The following is a 13,242-nucleotide window of genomic DNA, read 5'->3' on the forward strand; positions in this document are numbered from 1 at the left end:
CTTCGCCATGATAGTTCAGATTCACTACTGCTGAGAGATGACTGGCTTCCCGGTGCACGTCACACTGTATGGGGTTTGGCTTGCCATTAATATCTTTAGGGATAAAGATTTCTGGAATCCTCATTCCTACGGGTTCGTCCTATTTCCAAAACGGTAAGGCAAAAGTCGGGTCATTAATCAACTTTTCTAGTATTCTTTCGTAGAAATAAAGGTACAAACGATAGGAAGGGAAAAAAGCCACGACATGTGGATCTGAATTTCGCTTTCTTCACCCGGTTTCACGGATTGAGTTAACCTCCGTGGCAATAAGCACAATGGATTTTAGCTTGGCACTTAAAGTTGTGCGGGTGATCATCATCAAGTTTTCTCACTTCTTGCATGGCTCTTATGTATTTATCCACTTGCTCTTGTATCTCTTTATCTGCTGGCCATCTCATCTGCACTATGTTTTCGGTTGGAAACTTGAAGTCTTGAACCATTTTCCCAAGGTTAGGTAGACATCATTCTCTCGACATTGCAAAAGGGCCATCTGATCTAAAAGCTGAAGTCACTTGTTTCTTGCATTTTCATGTGATATTAAGAGTTGTTATGGGTTCAGTTGTTGCCTCTAGCAAGGAAGTGAGGTTTGCTTGTGTTTGTGATCATATGATACAGCGTTGCATGAGACTCTCAACCCACAGGGTTGGTTGGTTCGAGTCTTGATGGCTCATTGGGTGCGTGGGAGAAGGAAAGAAAGTTATTAATGTGGAGGCAATTAGTGAAGAAGACATGATTAACTTAGAAAGAAAGATCGAGTAGCGGTGGATCAATAGGTAAGATCTTACCTCTTATTTATAATGGATTCATGTGTGAAAAATCGGTTAAAAATTGGCGAAGATAAATAGCATAGCGTGTACACTTGTCATTTCCCCATATTTCATACCAACTTTTCCTTCTTTAATTATTTCAAAAATGTTTTCACCAACTTTAAAAAAAAATTATCCTACATTTAAAATAACAAAGTTAAAAACCGTAAATAACTAGAACATGGAAATACTACTGCTACGTGGGAAGAACATGGAGTAATTGATAAACTACTTATCATTCTAGATGAACGCATGGGAAAACTGAAAAATCAACGTGCAACGTGGAACAGTTCATCCAGATCGTATCAAATAACTTGCAAAGAAATTGACTGAAGTGAAATATCACATTACATATGAAATCGCCTATTAACTACATGAGTTAATTTTGATCTTTCGTATTCCAGCTACCGTTGTAAGTTATTTTTTCGTGATGACCCCTATAATTATTTCTTTATGAAACAAGATGAATATGAGATCTTGAAAGTTACTATTACATTTCCAAGAGAAAAATTACATCATTGATTTTTGTGGTTTCTACTAAATTTCAATGTCGGGAACTAAAAGTTTTTGTTGCAAAATCAGGTATTATCGTTTTAATTTGTCACAATGTTGAGTACTAAGGCCAAACCTGTAACACCCTAAAAACAGGTTTGGTAATTAAACTACATTAATATTGGAGAGCGGGTAAAATACCGATGTGGTAAAAATATATATACCCGATAAAAATTAGGATTTAATTAAATAAATCTAGTGTTAAATAAAAAGTGAAAAAATATTTTTAGTAAGTACAAGTTTATAAAATGGCCCGGGTTATCGAGATATAAAGTAAGGCGGATTGTAAATCTCCCCTAAATTTGGTAATCTAACTAGGGATGTTTAACCTAGTTGACTACACATATTATGTTGATAAAAGAGGGGATGGTGTCTTAAAGATAATAAAACCGAACCTTATGGATTAAACGGGGTTAAGTACAAAGATAAGGTATTAAAAAATGAAAATACAAAAAACACACACAAGAGTGTGTGTATGCGTCATGGTTTAGAGAAGAGAATGGGGAGAAGAGCCCTAAAACCTTCAAACACCAATTCTAGCAAATTGGAGGATGAATTGAGGCTAAACCTTGTGCATGGACCTTGATTATTGATCATCTATGCTTGATTATCACAAGGTATGTTACAATTTTACACGTTGAAAGAGGTTCCATGAAAAAGAACTTGAATGTAGTAATCTTAAGATGGGTTTAGATGATATGATGAAACTAATAGTGTAGTAATGTTTATAACCACCATGTTTGCTTGTATGAGTGAAATACATGAAAAATTTAGAGGATTTGTTAAGTGTTCATACATGACATGAAATGGGTTTATATGAAATGATGAAATTTATGTATTGTTGATGTTGATAGGTGCTTGAAATCATCATGTCTATTAGTTTGTACGGAGAACTTGATTATATTAGATGTTCGTATGAATGTCTAGTAATATGATGAAGTGGGTTTTTACATAGAGATGAAAACCCTCAGGTCTAGCATGATAAATGGATGCACTAGTACTGATAATTGAAAGCTAAGTTAACTTGATGTTAATTATTACATAAACTTGTTAAAGTGAAAGAAATGAGTGAACTTTGTTGAGAATTTAGTTAAAATGGTGGCCTAAAAATGATGCCTTCCAAGTATTTGATGAAATGCCTAATTGAGTTTGTTGAACTTAATTGTGCATTTGCATATGTTATTAGGCAGTTGACTTTTAAAAGTCAAACTTACCTATAATAGGATTATATGGTAATTTTGATGTAAAGTCCGTAAGGTGGGATAGTTGTGATAAATTATGACTAATCTAACCATCTTGCGAATGATAAATGGTAGTTTGGCGCTTGAAAAGCTAGGTGGAAGCTTGGGAAGAAGCAGGTCAAACAGATCAAATACGTGGGAAAAACATAATCGGATGCAAGGTAAGTAAAGCTTACATCTTTTAAGTAGAACATCTACTTATGTATTGGTTAATAACAAAGTGATCTAGTATTTGAAATGAGTCTTTGAAATATGACGTTCTGACGCGAACCAATACGGGTCGAAACAAGTAAAAATGGTAAGAAACCATAATTGATGGTAAAAAGGGTAGAACGGTAATTTGATCACGTGTTGACGAATAAACAATGAGTTTTGGAAAGTTACCTTATGGTGTAAGCAATAATGGGTAAAATGGTAATCTGGTCACGTTTTTTATTACCTAAAGTGAGGTATATCTAGTAATTTAAATTGGAGATATTATGTTCTTAGGAACATAATGAATTTCAACTAGAATATGGATTAAAAGTGCCCACTTGGTCAAAACAAGCTTTTTAATGTCCTTCGTGGCTAAAAGGACTAAAATAGACCAAAATGCCCCCGGATGATAAACCGTGCAAACGACCCTTAAGGGTAGCTTAAATATGAGTTTTATAACTTAGTTAATCTTTCCGGTATTATAAAGTGGAAGGCTTAAACTATTTTGACTTAATGTTACATAGTGGGCCATTTTCGTAAAAGTGTCAAATTCGATGGTAGAATAGTAGTATAATGATTCTCCTATCATAACCTATCACAATTGAAGTTGTGATGATAGATGAATGAAGGTTATAAAGTGGGAATAGGAGATATGAAGAGATGTGGATAATTTAAGCTTAAGTGTTTAAATCCGTAATGGGTCAAAATGAAAATGCACATAAACCAGGTAACGGTTGCATAATTCATAAAAGTTATGAATTTGGGTTGAGGATTTTGGGTTAATAATGTAAGCAAATGTAATTAGAAACAAGTTTCAAGCTAAACGGATAAATATCGGAGAAGTTACCAAGCTTTTACTAAAAAGGGCAAAAATGGTCAAGTTCTGTAACCCACACTTGTTAAATTTATGTCTGGGTTATTAGTTAATTTTTGAGGCATAACCCAGACGAGTTACCTGGTCATCTGGGTTATCAGTTATTTTTAGGTATAACCTAGACGAGTTACCTGATCATCTGGGTTATCAGTTAATTTTTGAGGCATAACCCAGACGAGTTACCTGGTCATCTCAGTTACATAACCTAGATGAATTGTCACAGCCCAGACATTCATCTCACCCTATTGGTATGCCAGCCGTAGGCTATGACAGGCATTGACTATTTCGTGTGATTACTTTGGCCGTAAACTATGGCCACTCAACCATAGCTTACGGCGAGCTATTTGGCAAATGTTGATTTTGTTATTTTGGGCCTTCGGGTTCAATTTATTATGTTATAAACTGCTTATAACTAACGTATTTGATGATTCATGAAATCTAGGTAATGATTTTGAAGTCACGGATGGAGATCAAGCTTATCGAAGAACCGATCGAACACAATCAAAGATCAAGCTTCCGCATTTTGTTTAACCGTTTACGAAACTAAACAACGATAACATGTTGAAATATCCTAACACTTACGAAGTTTTATGAAGCTCGAAATTACAAAGGAACATGTATTTACATTATATTTAATATAATGAAATTTTCTTCATTAAACATATATGTTTATATAGTATTGGTCTTACAAAACCATGTTAATTTTTTTTTGTTAATTCTCATTAAAATGATTAAAAAGCCCTTTAATAACTAGAGGGTCTATTTTTGTAATTAATTATATTTGATCACAGAGGCCATTATTCTAATTCTCAAATGTTGTTTTGTAAGTATGAAAAGTTTGATATTTTTTAGAATTCATACATAAACTCAGGAACTAAATTTTCAAGTTTTGTTAATTGTTTAAAACAAAAAAAACCCGCCCAGACCTTCTCTGTTTTCTCCAATCGTCCAAATCCGACAATCTCTGAATTTTTCGGTAACTCCAAAATCATTGAGATCTTCACTCGTTTTGACCCCGTTTGATCTCGATTATCATTTGTTCAATCATTCCATAAATTGTCCGCGTATCATTCAACCCATATATCATCGAATTAATCCAATTTAAAAAAAAAACGAACACTTACTCTAAAAACCGAAACATTCCAATTAAAGTTTGTCAGTCACAGTTAGAAGCAACATTGTGAACCCTTACCACTCAATAACCAACCTCAATTTTCTCTTTGCCTTCACTAGAATCAACCTGCAATCTTCGGAATCTAGGACTCTCCGGCCACCGTTCGTTCTTTGTCAATTACTTTGCAACCCGTAAATCTTTTGCACGTTTTCTGTTTGTCTCTATTCAAGCATTAAAATCCCTATGGTAATGGGTTAGCAAAAATTACATATGCATGATAAATTGATGGAAGTTGACTTAGGTTTTCGATTGAACGATTTGGGAATTAGGGTGATAGCGGCCGCAATTATTGTATAAGGAAAAAAATGCCCGGATAGTCCCTGTGGTTTCACCTTTTTTCACATATAGTCCCTAACTTTCTAAAACTACCTGAATAGTCCCCAAGTTTTCAATTTTTGTTCCCAGATAGTCCCTGGGTCTAACTTAAGTTACTTTTCTCTGTTAAGTGACCCCATGTGCATATCACGTGAGGGGTATTTTGGTCAGTTTACTTGTTTGTTTTCTCTGCCTATTAAATAACACCCTTTTTCCCACAAACCTAACCACCAACAGCATCGATTCCATCGTCTTCTCCATTATTCATCTTCCTCAGCAGCCTCGATTCTATCATCCTCATGGTTCTCTGCAATTGTGGCCAAGATGCAATCATAGCTACATCATGGACTGATCTCAACCCTGGTCGCCGATTCTACTCTTGTCCAACCATGGTAATGTATACTATTACCGGTTTTAATAGTCTAGGGCTTCAAAAGTATGATTCTTTCTTCTTTCTCTGTAGAATCCCAACTGTGGAAGATTCATAGGGTGGGTGGACCCACCAATGTGCAGTCGTGCAGTGGCAATTATTCCTGGGCTTTTAAGACACAGAAACCAAGTTGATGCTGAGTTAGCCAAGATGCGGGAAAGGAATCGGCTGAAGAACAAGATCATTACGGGTCTTTTGATACTTTTAGGGTTTGTGTTTTGGATGTATGTTAAGGGTTGAATGTATTGGATATTGTAATGTTTTTAATGTGAAGGATGTTGTAATGTCTTCATTGCAATCTATATTCCCAATGTTTTTTGAAAATCTGATGCATTCAATGAATTTGGTAACTCTGTCTTAAATGTGGTTGGTGAAATATGGATAGTATTCAATGAGCAGGTTGTTTGAATGTGGTTGGTTGGAAGTAATTAGGTATTGTGCAAAATGTATCGTGCGAAATGTGTCGTTTAATTCTATTGTGCGTCGTTTAAATCCATTTTGCAAAATGTGTCGTTTAAATCCATTGTGCATGACCTGTTGCCCTAAATGAACACAATAACCTGTCCAAAGTGCATCACCTGTTGCAACAAATGAACACAAATAACCTGTCCAAAGTGCATCACCTGTTGCAAAAAATGAACGTAATAACCTGTCCAAAGTGCATGACCTGTTGCAACCATACAAACTTTAAAGTACTGGACCAGATTTAACATTCGACAAATGGACCACAAACATACCAGCTACAACCTTCAACAAATGGACCAGATTTAACATTCGACAAACGTGAAACTAAAACACAAAATAGTAAACCACAAACTTTAAACTACTGGCCATTAAACATCCAACCATACACAATATCCTACATTAATATCATCAACATAACAAGTCCAAAATATGATGATAATTGTTATAGATGTTCTAATAAGCTAAATAGACACAAAAGACTGCATCATTGTTTTAAGACAACCCAAAAACCATAACCCGACAACCCGAAAACCATAACCCTTAAACACTTGGACCTGCCTGACCAGCCTCAGTAGCTTGATTACCATCTTTCTTCTTCTTACGTTTCTTCCCTTTCTTTGGCTCAACAACTTTTTTGGTCCTTCCACAAGTTCTTTGGTTGTGGCCCTTTTCACCACACTTCTGGCACTTCACGGACTTCCATTTTCTTGTGAATTTGCCACCAACCACAGCCTGCTCGTTATCAGCTTCAGCAGCCCTGTTTCTCTTGTTTCTTGCTTGTGAAGCCCTTTAAACTTCATCCTGCAACTCCACAGCATCCTTCCTTCTTTTCTTCTTAGGTCTGCCGATAGGTGTGCGGTGCAGAGATGGGGTTAGGTTGGTTGGAACCTGTGATTTTGGCCATAATTATCTACCATTAATGGGACCAATGGTATGACTGTAAACCCTCTTCCATGTTTCAAGATAATAACATTCATTAACCCATGATTCCGGGGGTCCAACCTCTTGGCCATTCATTGCCATGTCCCAATTGACAGCCACAGCATGCCTACAAGGGATTCCTGAAACTTCCCATTCTCTACAAGTGCAAACCCTATCCACAACATCCACAACATACTGTTTATGTGTTGCAGCACCATCCACTGTGACCTTACCACTGACTTGATACTTTGTCCCACCACTCCACCTAACATTATAATTTGCAGCTAATTTCTTTGTGTTTTCAAAGATCTTTGCAACTCTAGGAGTAAGTGGACCATTTGTCTGCCGAATCTTCCTGAGAACATTCACAATCCTCTGCATTAGATACTCTCTGACAAACTCCAAAGCAGAAATTATAGGCTTGTCTCGACCATTGACTGTCCTTGCATTCAAGACTTCACACATGTTGTTCAGCACCACATCAGATTGTGCCCTACATGTATATCAAATAAACAGCAATAAACATCAATAAACAGCAGTAAACATCAGATTGCCAAACTGAATGATCAATAAACAGCAATAAACATCAATAAACAGCAATAAACATCTATAAACAGCAGTAAACAACAGTAAACATCAATAAACAGCACTAAACAACAGTAAACATCAATAAACAGCAGTAAACAACAGTTTTGATATGCATATACCTGTAAAATGAGACCTGCTCCAGTGAATGGGTGGAATACTTGCCAACCAATTATAAGCTTCAATGTTGTACAACCTCAACTCTTCCATCTTTGCTTCAAAATCTGGAACTGTATAAGCTTTGGATGCATTTTGAAGACAATCCTTGAAGGCATCTCCTCTCCATTGAAGTTTCATGTTCTGCCATATATGCCTTGCAAAAAATCTATGCTCAGCTGCTGGAAATACCTGAGTTATGGCTGGTATTATTCCCTGTTTCATCACATTTCAAACATTAATCATACAAAAAACAGACTTATGATAATTGCTGAATTTAATACCATACCTTTTGCCTGTCAGGAATGAAGGTGAAATTTGCATTATCTGGAAGATCCAAGTCATCTTTAATACACTGTAGGAACCAGATCCAGGAGTCTTTGTTCTCAGCCTCAACAATTTCATAAGCTAAAGGATAAATGCCATTGTTGGGATCTAAACTAACTGCAGTTAGCATCTGACCAGGGTAGGGGCCTTTCATAAATGCCCCATCTAACCCCAACAGTTCCCTCCTACACTATAAACCCTTCTTTTAGTGGTCCCAGACAAACATAAATCCTCTTGAAGATCCTTGTGGGAGCATGTGGGTTACACTCAGGCTCAACAACAAATTTAACTGTTGTGCAGTTCCATGACATAGTCCCTGAGGCTTGCATACTGAACTTTGAAGTCCCCTTCAATCTTTTTGGTAGCCTTGAGCTTTGTCCTGAAAGCCTGTAATTAAAGAAAACTTAGTTAATGGTCTATAATTAAAGAAAATAAACAGAAGCAGAAATTAAAGTTTATACCTTTATTTTTGTCACAGACAGCTCATACTTCCTCCCAAGCTCTTCTTGTAGCCTACTTACTGAAATATTAGGGTTAGATGCAATCTGATTCATCACAAACTCTTGATTAGCTAAGAAGATAGAAGTGAAAGGCTGTATTTTTCTGGATGTGAGACACTTGTGATCTGGTTGGTAAGTCTTTACCACCCAAGTCTCATCTTCATCGCTCAATCTAGACAAGTACAAAACCCAAGGACAATCCACACTATTTAACCTACCCTTCCTTTTATCTTTGCACTCTACCAATCCCTTTTTAAACCCCTTTTTTGTCCCACTTGCAGAAGATTCCTTGCCTTTTTGGCAAGTTGCAGATTGTATATGGATACCAGGCCCACTTTGGTTGGGCCCAGTTTGATTCGGTCCACATACGAAAATTGGACATCTACCCTCACAAACCACCCTAATTCTTTGTTTATCATTTCTCAGAAAAGACAGTGACCTCCTTGTTTCAATTGCATGTTTGTTTATCTTGTCTTTTGCCGCTTTGGCTGTTGGAAACAACTGACCAACATAAAAGGTCACTTGGGATGTTGATTGTCCAGCCCTCTTCTTCCTCCTCAACTCTCTTAATTTCAAACTTCTCCTAGTTTCGAAATCTTCCATTTCCTCATCAGTCAAACTGTCAAAAGACTCATAACTTAGATTCTCATCATCTAATAAGTCATCACTGGTATCCACATCATTGCCAACAGACTCTACTTCAGCTCCCATAAACTCCACACCCCTGTCAACATTTGCATGGTAGTCCATCATGTCACACTCGGCCTCATCCATACTCTCTAACCCCTCTAGAAAGTCACTGTCATCTTAATCATCACCCTCAGATGATTCATCATCATCAGCCTCAGCACCATCAGTTGCCTCACCACCCTCATCATGCTCAGACTCACCACCCTCAGCTTGCTTAGACTGACCAACCTCAGACTCATCACCCTCCGCTTGCCTAAACTCACCATCTATTGGAAAATCAGTTGAGAAATTTGCATTGTCAAAATCATAGCTAAAACTGTTATTGAACGATACATTCTCCACAACTACATTAGCCTCTACACCACCTACATTAGCCTCTACACCACCTACATTAGCCTCTACACCACCTACTTCATTTACAACTTCATTACTTACCTTATCAACTGCATCTACACCACCTGTGTTACCCTCTGCATTAACAGCCTCTACACCACCTGTGTTACCCTCTTCAACATCATCATTTACAACTTCATTAGTTACCTTATCAGCAGCCTCTAAACCATCTACATCAGTTACATCTTTCCATTGAAGTAACAGATTTTTTGATACCCTAAGTTTCTTTCTTCTAGGCCTTTGAATGGTATTAACAGCACCCCCCTCATTTTCTAATTCTTGAATAACCACCTTCGACGATTGTGTAAGACTAAAGTAATTTTTAACCTTGGTTTCACCATGTTCTATAAACACCTTAATAAGTTTGTTTTTTGCAACATATTTAGCCAAAAGCCTAACATCACCATCATTACCTAAAGGACATAATCCAACATCTAAATCTAACTCAGGAATCTTAAAATTGTAATACAACTTCACATAAGGAACATTTAGTTGAATAACTCTCACCATCCAATCGATTTCATGCACTGAAAGACCGGAAATTCCACTGACGGTTGTTGTTTGGATGTTGAGGATCGTCGTCCTTCATTTTCGTGGGAAGATTCTGATGATCAATCGATCAAATTTAGGGTTTAGATTGTGAAGAGATTAGGGGAAGATGATGTCACACCCCAACCGATGGCGGAATCATCAGGGCGCGGCACTAGGCGAATCAGATTGCTCAAGAGAATCCATAACAACTATATTGCGATAATATTTATTACATTTGTCATCCCATACTAACAAACAATACAATCACGTAAGTTATCACAGATTTCTTGTCCTCTCGAACAATTCAAATCCGACAACCTAGATTTTAGATGAGTTTCTAGACTTCCTAGCTTGATTTGATGTAAACTTCGGCTAAACCTGCAACATACGTTAAAACTTTGTCAATACAAAAGTATTGGCGAGTATACAGGTTTGATATGTATAGTATGATAGATTAAAAGTGCTGCGAATTTCCACATGCATAAACGTAATACACGACATATATACTCACAAAACTGATACAACCAGCTAAGTCCTCGATGCTCGACTCTGGCATAACTAGACCCCGTCGGGTGGAATAGTACTATACTAGTTGTTGGTGGGACGTCACGAGTATAAGTCCTAGCATACATGCAACTAGCATCATGTATATCTATGCAAACAGTTATTCGCAAGTGATAAATTGTCAAATTGAATCATTCGTTTGATAAGTTCGGTTTTTATGGAACGTATGTTACACCCAAAATTCGATAAAAGGGGTCAAGTATACTCACAGTGCGTATCCGGTTGAATTGACGGAACGGTGCCTGAGAATGTCCTGATTTCAGACAATTTACGTGAGTGTTGGATTACGCGTTAAACGGCATCGATTTGCGTGAAATTGGGCGAAAATTGGATTGAAATTGGATGAAAAATAAAATTGGGCTGGCCCAGTCGAACAAGCCACTTGATCGAGTGGGCCTGATCGATCGGATGGGCCTGGTCGATCGGACGTGCCTGGTCGATCGAATGGGCCTGTTCGATTGAATGGGCCACTCGATCGAATGGGCCACTCGATCGATTGGCCTGTTCGATCGAATGGGCCACTCGATCGGCCATCCTGTTCGGCTGTTTTCGATGATTTTCGAGCGTTTTTGGTCGAGACGTTATGGTGACGTGTTAAACAACTGAAATCCCATCAATTCCGGCCTGTTTTAACGGCCGAGAATCACCTCGTTCATCAGAACCGGCCGTTCTTGACGGTTTTTCCGTGTTTAACCCGAAATTGATTATTTTATTGCTAGTAATCAGATCCTAGACCAACACGACACTAAGAAATAAGTAGAAGATCGGTCTAAGTTCTGGTTTTACCATTTTTATGTATAGATCTGATGTAAAAACCTTGATTTTACTTAGGAAATGCCTGAGATCTGAGTTGTTCTTGGTGATATGAGGCCAACACTTTGAAGTTCATAAGAACCTTGTGATGGAATCAATCAGAACATCTCAAATCCACGGCCTCTTGATTAGAAAACATTGCTTGAATGAGATTCATGAAGAATCGTATGGAAATCATTCGGATCTGAGTTGTTCTTCATGGGATGACATCACCTTTGAAGAACTTTATGGTGACATCACCTTAGAACACTCCAAATCCGTTGATTTCACGGTTAAAGATTGAGATTTGAAAGGTAGAAAGGTGAAGGATTGCATATAGATCAAGGAAGTACAAGATTCGGGTTGAAAACTTACAAGAATCGGGAGAAATCGAGAGATTTAGGGTATGGAACGTCTTGGTCGGTTAGCAGCAGCAACAGCAAGTGTTGGGAGTGAATGGAGGGGTATTTATAGGCAAGGAAGGAGAAAAAGGAGGAAAACATGGGCTGGATCGATTGGCCCGTTCGATCGGACAGCCCGTTCGATCGGACAGTCGAGCGATCGAACAGCCCGTTCGATCGGACAGTCCGTTCGATCGGACGGCCCGTTCGATCGGACAGTCGAGCGATCGAACAACCCGTTCGATCGGACAGTCCGTTCGATCGGACGGCCCGTTCGATCGGACAGTCGAGCGATCGGACAGTCGAGCGATCGGACTGGCCCGTTCGATTGGGCTGGCCTGATCGATTGGACTGGTCTGATCGATTGGACTGGTCCGTTCGGAAGCCTTTCGATCCTGTTTTTGGTGCGATTTCGACTGTTTGGGCCATATTTTCATATATTTATATAATATATATATAATTATTTAATTATTTATTATAATTGATCACAAATGGGCCGTATATACGTATTTATGTATCCAATATTTGGTGCGGTGATCGAGTTACGCGTGCCTTCGAGTGCGTTCTTCGATGTGATGTGTCACAATGATTATCAAGGCACTACTTGCTCGTATTGCCATCATCGTCACGACGGCTGGAGGCATAGTACTCACTCGATAGTCCTTGTTAGCGTTGATTGCTTATGTTTTGACACTTCACGCTTATCGTGGAGGGTAGATTAAGCCCTCACTCAACATCATCGTGAGTGTTATAATTTATGCAAATAGATTTGTAATAGCGATAGAATATGCGTAATTATTCGATTATACTTCGATTTAGCGATATAACGGGTATAGTTACATTATGATCCGAATCTCTGGTGCTAGGCGTAACGAGTGTACCGAGTAACAACGCACGGAAGTGTGGGTTGTTATAGTATCCCCTCCTTTAGGAAATTTTGTCCCGAAATTAATCCAATAGTAGGGTTGTTAAGAGTTGATGCGATTGAGAGTAGAGATTAATAGTGTCAAGATAGCGAGCGATCGGGTAAGTTTCGACGAGTGAGAGTGACAAGAAGGTAGGATTCAAATAATCAACAGTGATAATACACACAAAAACAATTCCATAGCGTTTTAAACTTACCAATACTCGATTAATCTTCGAAGTCATTTAAGAAAAATCTCCTCATGGTGCGGCGTTGACTGTATCGATGTCCACACCAGCGCTATGGGGAGGGTTTTGTTAATTGATAATGGGTTTTGAGTTTTACATTTTAAAAGAATTCAGCGGCAAAATAAGTTTTAAGAAAACT

Source organism: Helianthus annuus, chromosome 11 (genome assembly GCF_002127325.2).
Source record: "Helianthus annuus cultivar XRQ/B chromosome 11, HanXRQr2.0-SUNRISE, whole genome shotgun sequence".
NCBI classification, from domain to species: Eukaryota; Viridiplantae; Streptophyta; class Magnoliopsida; order Asterales; family Asteraceae; genus Helianthus; species Helianthus annuus.